We start from the raw sequence: 6,257 nt of genomic DNA on the forward strand, positions 1-6,257 counted from the left end.
GCGGGGAGGCGAGAACCGTAGTCAGGGTGGGGGGTGACAGCCCTAGACGGGGGGCGGGGGGGGGATAGCACTAGACGGAATGGGGGGAAAGCACTAGGTGGAGCGGGGGGATAGCACTAGGTGGAGCCGGGGGGATAGCACTAGGCAGAGTGTGAGGATAGCACTAGGCAGAGCAGGAGGGATAGTGGGGCAGGGGGGCGACAGCCCAAGGCACGGCAAGGGACAACAGCACTAAGCAGGGCACGGGGCGACAGCCCTAGGCAGGGCAGGGGGCAATAGCACTAGGCGGAGCAGGGGGATAGCAGTAAACAGACCAGCGGGGATAGCGCTAGGCGGGGCAGGGGGGCAACAGCCCTAGGTGGGGCAGGTGACGACAGCACTAGGCGGGGCGGGGGGCGACAGCCCTAGGCGGGGTGGGGGGCAATAGCCCTAGGAGGAGCCGGGGGATGGCACCCGACGGAGCCGGGGGATGGCACTCGACGGAGCGAGGGGGTAGCACTAGACGGAGCAGGGGGGTAGCACTAGACGGAGCAGGGGGGATAGCACTAGACGGAGCCAGAGGGACAGCACTAGACGGAGCCGGAAGGATAGCAATAGGCAAAGCAGTGGGGGACAGCAGTAGGCAGAGCAGGGAGATAGCATTAGACGGAGCGTGGAGGAGACAGCCGGAGCTGAGGCAGGGGGTGACAGCCCTAGGCGGCGTGGGGGCGATAGTCCTAGGCCGGGGAGGGGTGGGGGGGCGACAGGCCTAGGCAGGGTGGTGGGGGGGCGACAGCCCTAGGAGGGGCAGGGGGGCGACAGCCCTAGGCAGTGCGGAGGGCAACAGACCTAGGAGGGGCGGGGGGGGGCGACAGCCCTAGGCGGGGCGGGGGGGGGGCGACAGCCCTAGGCGGGGCGGGGGGGGGCGACAGCCCTAGGCGGGGCGGGGGGGGGCGACAGCCCTAGGCGGGGCCGGGGGGCGACAGCCCTAGGCAGGGTGGGGGGGGGGGCGACAGCCCTAGGCGGTGCGGGGGGGCAACAGCCCAAGGCGGAGCGGGGGTATAGCACTAGACAGAGCAGGGGGGACAGCACTAGGCAGAGCGGGGGGGGGATAGCACAAGGAGGAGCAGGGGGATAGCACCAGACGGAGAGGGGGGCAACAATCCTTGTTGGAGTAGGGGGCGACAGCCCTAGATGGAGCAGGGGGCGACAACACTAGGCGGGGGGGATAGCACTAGGTGCAGTGGGGGGATAGCACTAGGCGGAGCGGGGGGATAGCACTAGGCGGAGCGGGGGGATAGCACTAGGCGGAGCGGGGGGATAGCACTAGGCGGAGCGGGGGGATAGCACTAGGCGGAGCGGGGGGATAGCACTAGGCGGAGCGGGGGGATAGCACTAGGCGGAGCGGGGGGATAGCACTAGGTGGAGCAGGGGGGATAGCACTAGGTGGAGCAGGGGGGACAGCACTAGGCAGGGGCGACAGCCCTAGGCAGGGTGGGGGGCGACAGCCCTAGGAGGAGTGGGAGGATAGCGCTAGACAGAGCAGGGGGATAGCACTAGACGGAGCAGGGGGATAGCACTAGACGGAGCAGGGGGATAGCACTAGACTGAGTGGGGCGATAGCACTAGATGGAGCAGGGGGGACAGCACTAGACAGAGCAGGGGGATAGCAGTAGGTGGAGCAGGGGGGCAACAACCCTAGTCAGGGCAGGGGGTGACAGCACTAGGCGGATCAGGGAGATAGCACTAGACAGAGCAGGGGGATAGCACTAGAGGGAGCCGGGGGACAGCACTAGGCGGGGTGGATAGCACTAGGCAGAGCGGGGGGATAGAACTAGACGGACCAGGGGGGAAAGCACTAGGCGGGGGGTATAGCACTAGGCAGAGTGGGGGGGTGACAGCACTCGGCGAGGCGGGGGGGTGACAGCCCTAGGCGGGGGGGGGGGGCAACTACTAGGTGGGGCGGGGGGCATAGCACTAGGTGGGGCAGGGGGGATAGCACTAGGTGGGGCAGGGGGGATAGCACTAGGCGGGGCAGCGACAGCCCTAGGCGGGGCGGGGGGGGAATAGCACTAGGCAGAGCAGGGGAGGAATAGCACTGGGCGGAGCTGGGGGGATAGCACTAGACGGAGAGAGGGGAAAAGCACTAGGCGGGGGGAACAGCACTAGGCAGAGCGGGGGGGGGTTAGCACTAGGCAGAGCAAGGGGGATAGTACTAGACGGAGCAAGGGGGAAAGCACTAGGCGGGGGGGATAGCACTAGGCAGAGCGGGGGGGATAGCACTAGGCGGAGCAAGGAGGATAGCCCTAGGCGGGGCGGGGGGGGGGGCGACAGCCCTAGGCAGGGCAGGGGGGCGCGACAGCCCTAGGCGGGGCAGGGGGGCGCGACAGCCCTAGGCGGGGCAGGGGGGCGCGGCAGCCCTAGGCGGGGCAGGGGGGGCAACAGCCCTAGGCGGGGCGGGGGGGCGACAGCCCTAGGCGGGGCAGCGGGGGCCACAGCCCTAGGCAGGGCAGGGGGGCCACAGCCCTGGGCGGGGCAGGGGGGGCGACAGCCCTGGGCGGGGCAGGGGGGGGCGACAGCACTAGGTGGAGCAGGGGGATAGCACTAAATGGAGTGGGGCGATAGCACTAGATGGAGCGCGGGGTGGGGGGGGGGACAGCGCTAGGTGGGGGAGATAGCAGTAAGCGGAGAGCGGGATAGCAGTAGACGGAGAGTGGGGGCAAGAACCCTAGTCGGGGCAGGGGGCGATAGCCCTAGGCGGAGCAGGGGAATATCACTAGACAGAGCCGAGGGATAGCACTAGACGGAGCAGGGGGGACAGCACTAGGTCAGGGGGATAGAACTAGGCAGAGCAGGGGAGGTTAGCACTAGGTGGAGCCGGGGGGCGACAACCGTTGTTGGGGCAGGGGGTGACAGCCCTAGGTGGAGTGGGGGGATAGCTCTAAGTAGAGGGGGGGGGATATCACTAGGCAGAGCAGGTGGGATAGCCCTAGGCGGGGCAGGGGAGCAACAGCCCTAGGCGAGGCAGGGGATTACAGCAGTAGGCAGGGCGGGGGGCAACAGCACTAGGTGAGGGGGGCGGGGTGACAGCCCTAGGAGGAGCAGGGGGATAGCATTAGACGGCGCGGAGGGCTAGCACTAGACAGCGTGGGGGGATAGCACTAGACGGAGTGGGGCAATAGCACTAGACGGAGCGGGGGGACAGCACTAGACGGAGCGGGGGGACAGCACTAGACGGAGCGGGGGGACAGCACTAGACGGAGCGGGGGGGACAGCACTAGACGGAGCGGGGGGGACAGCACTAGACGGAGCGGGGGGGACAGCACTAGACGGAGCGGGGGGGACAGCACTAGACGGAGCGGGGGGGGACAGCACTAGACGGAGCGGGGGGGGACAGCACTAGACGGAGCGGGGGGGACAGCACTAGACGGAGCGGGGGGGACAGCACTAGACGGAGCGGGGGGGACAGCACTAGACGGAGCGGGGGGGACAGCACTAGACGGAGTGGGTGGACAGCACTAGACGGAGTAGGGGGGGGGGCAGCACTGGGGGGGGGGGGGTAGCACTAGCCAGAGCAGGGTTGGGGGGAGGGATAGCACTAGGCAGAGCAGGGGGATAGCACTAGGCGGAGTGGGGAGGCAACAACCCTAGTCGGGGTATGGGGTGACAGCAATACGAGGAGTCGGGGGATAGCACGAGATGCAGCAGGGGGATAGCACTAGGAGCGGGGAGTTAGCACTTGGCAGAGCGGGGGGTTAGCACTAGGCGGAGCGGGGGGTTAGCACTAGGCGGAGCGGGGGGTTAGCACTAGGCGGAGCGGGGGGGTTAGCACTAGGCGGAGCGGGGGGTTAGCACTAGGCGGAGCGGGGGGTTAGCACGAGGCGGAGCGGGGGGTTAGCACGAGGCGGAGCGGGAGGATAGCACGAGGCGGAGCGGGGGGTTAGCACTAGGCGGAGCGGGGGGTTAGCACTAGGCGGAGCAGGGGGTTTAGCACTAGGCGGAGCGGGGGGTTAGCACTAGGCGGAGTGGGGGGTTAGCACTAGGCGGAGTGGGGGGTTAGCACTAAATGGAGTGGGGCGATAGCACTAGATGGAGCGGGGGGACAGCGCTAGGTGGGGGAGATAGCGGTAGGCGGAGCAGAGGGATAGCAATAGACGGAGTGTGGGGGCAACAACCCTAGTCGGGGCAGGGGGCGACAGCCCTAGGTGGATCGGGGAGATAGCAGTAGACAGAGCCGGGGGATACCACTAGGCGAGGTGGGGGGGCGACAGTACTAGTCGAGGTGGGGGGGGTGACAGCACTAGGTGAGGTGGGGGGGTGACAGCACTAGGCGAGGTGGGGGGGGCGACAGCACTAGGCGAGGTGGGGGGGGCGACAGCACTAGGCGAGGTGGGGGGGGGGCGACAGCACTAGGCGAAGCTGACGGCAACAGCCCTAGGCGAGGCAGGGGAGAAAGCATTAGGCGGGGCGGGGGGGGATAGCACTAGGCGGGGCAGCGACAGCCCTAGGGGGGGGCGGGGGGGAATAGCACTAGGTGGAGCTGGGGGATAGCACTAGACAGAGCAAGGGGGAAAGCACTAGGCGGGGGGGATAGCACTAGGCAGAGCAGGGAGATAGTACTAGATGGAGCTGGGGGGGGGGCAATAACCCTAGTCGGGGCAGGGGGCGATAGCCCTAGGCGGAGCGGGGGGGAAAGCACTAGGCGGGGGGGATAGCACTAGGCAGAGCAGGGAGATAGTACTAGATGGAGCTGGGGGGGGGGCAATAACCCTAGTCGGGGCAGGGGGCGATAGCCCTAGGCGGAGCGGGGGAATATCACCAGATGGAGCCGAGGGATAGCACTAGACAGAGCAGGGGGGACAGCACTAGGTCGGGGGGATAGAACTAGGTGGAGTGCGGGGGATAGCACTAGGCAGGGCAGGGGGGCGACAGCCTTAGGCAGGGCAGGGGGGCAACAGCCCTAGGAGGAACAGGGGGATAGCACTTGACAGAGCAGGGGGATAGCACTAGGCGGAGCCGGGGGGCAACAACCCTAGTCGGGGTATGGGGTGACAGCAATACGAGGAGTCGGGGGATAGCACGAGATACAGCATGGGGATAGCACTAGGAGCGGGGAGTTAGCACTTGGCAGAGCGGGGGGACAGCACTAGGCGGAGCGGGGGGACAGCACTAGGCGGAGCGGGGGGACAGCACTAGGCGGAGCGGGGGGACAGCACTAGGCGGAGCGGGGGGACAGCACTAGATGGAGAGTGGGGGCAAACAAACAGTCAGGGCAGGGGGCGACAGCCCTAGGCGGAGTGGGGGGATAGCACTAGATGGAGCGGGGGGATAGCACTAGGCAGAGCCGGGTGATAGCACAAGACAGAGCCGGGGGACAGTGTTAGGTGGGGGGGATAGCACTAGGCAGAGCGGGGGTGGGGGGGATAGCACTAGGCAGAGCGGGGAGGCGAGAACCGTAGTCGGGGTGGGAGGTGACAGCCCTAGGCGGGGGGCAGGGGGGGATAGCACTAGACGGAATCGGGGGAAAGCACTAGGTGGAGCGGGGGGATAGCACTAGGTGGAGCCGGGGGGATAGCACTAGGCAGAGTGGGAGGATAGCACTAGTCAGAGCAGGAGGGATAGCCCTAGGTGGGGCAGGGGGGCGACAGCCCAAGGCACGGCAAGGGACAACAGCACTAAGCAGGGCAGGGGGCGACAGCCCTAGGCAGGGCAGGGGGCAAAAGCACTAGGCGGAGCAGGGGGATAGCAGTAAACAGACCAGCGGGGATAGCACTAGGCGGGGCAGGGGGGCAACAGCCCTAGGTGGGGCAGGTGACGAGAGCACTAGACGGAGCGGGGGGACAGCACTAGGCGGAGCGGGGGGACAGCACTAGGCGGAGCGGGGGGGACAGCACTAGGCGGAGCGGGGGGGACAGCACTAGGCGGAGCGGGGGGGACAGCACTAGACGGAGCGGGGGGGACAGCACTAGACGGAGCGGGGGGGACAGCACTAGACGGAGCGGGGGGGACAGCACTAGACGGAGCGGGGGGACAGCACTAGACGGAGCGGGGGGGACAGCACTAGACGGAGCGGGGGGACAGCACTAGACGGAGCGGGGGGGCAGCACTAGACGGAGCGGGGGGGGCAGCACTAGACGGAGCGGGGGGGGCAGCACTAGACGGAGCGGGGGGGGCAGCACTAGACGGAGCGGGGGGGGCAGCACTAGACGGAGCGGGGGGACAGCACTAGACGGAGAGTGGGGGCAAACAAACACAGTCAGGGCAGGGGGCGACAGCAC

Source organism: Tachyglossus aculeatus, unplaced genomic scaffold (assembly GCF_015852505.1).
Source record: "Tachyglossus aculeatus isolate mTacAcu1 unplaced genomic scaffold, mTacAcu1.pri scaffold_175_arrow_ctg1, whole genome shotgun sequence".
NCBI lineage: Eukaryota > Metazoa > Chordata > Mammalia > Monotremata > Tachyglossidae > Tachyglossus > Tachyglossus aculeatus.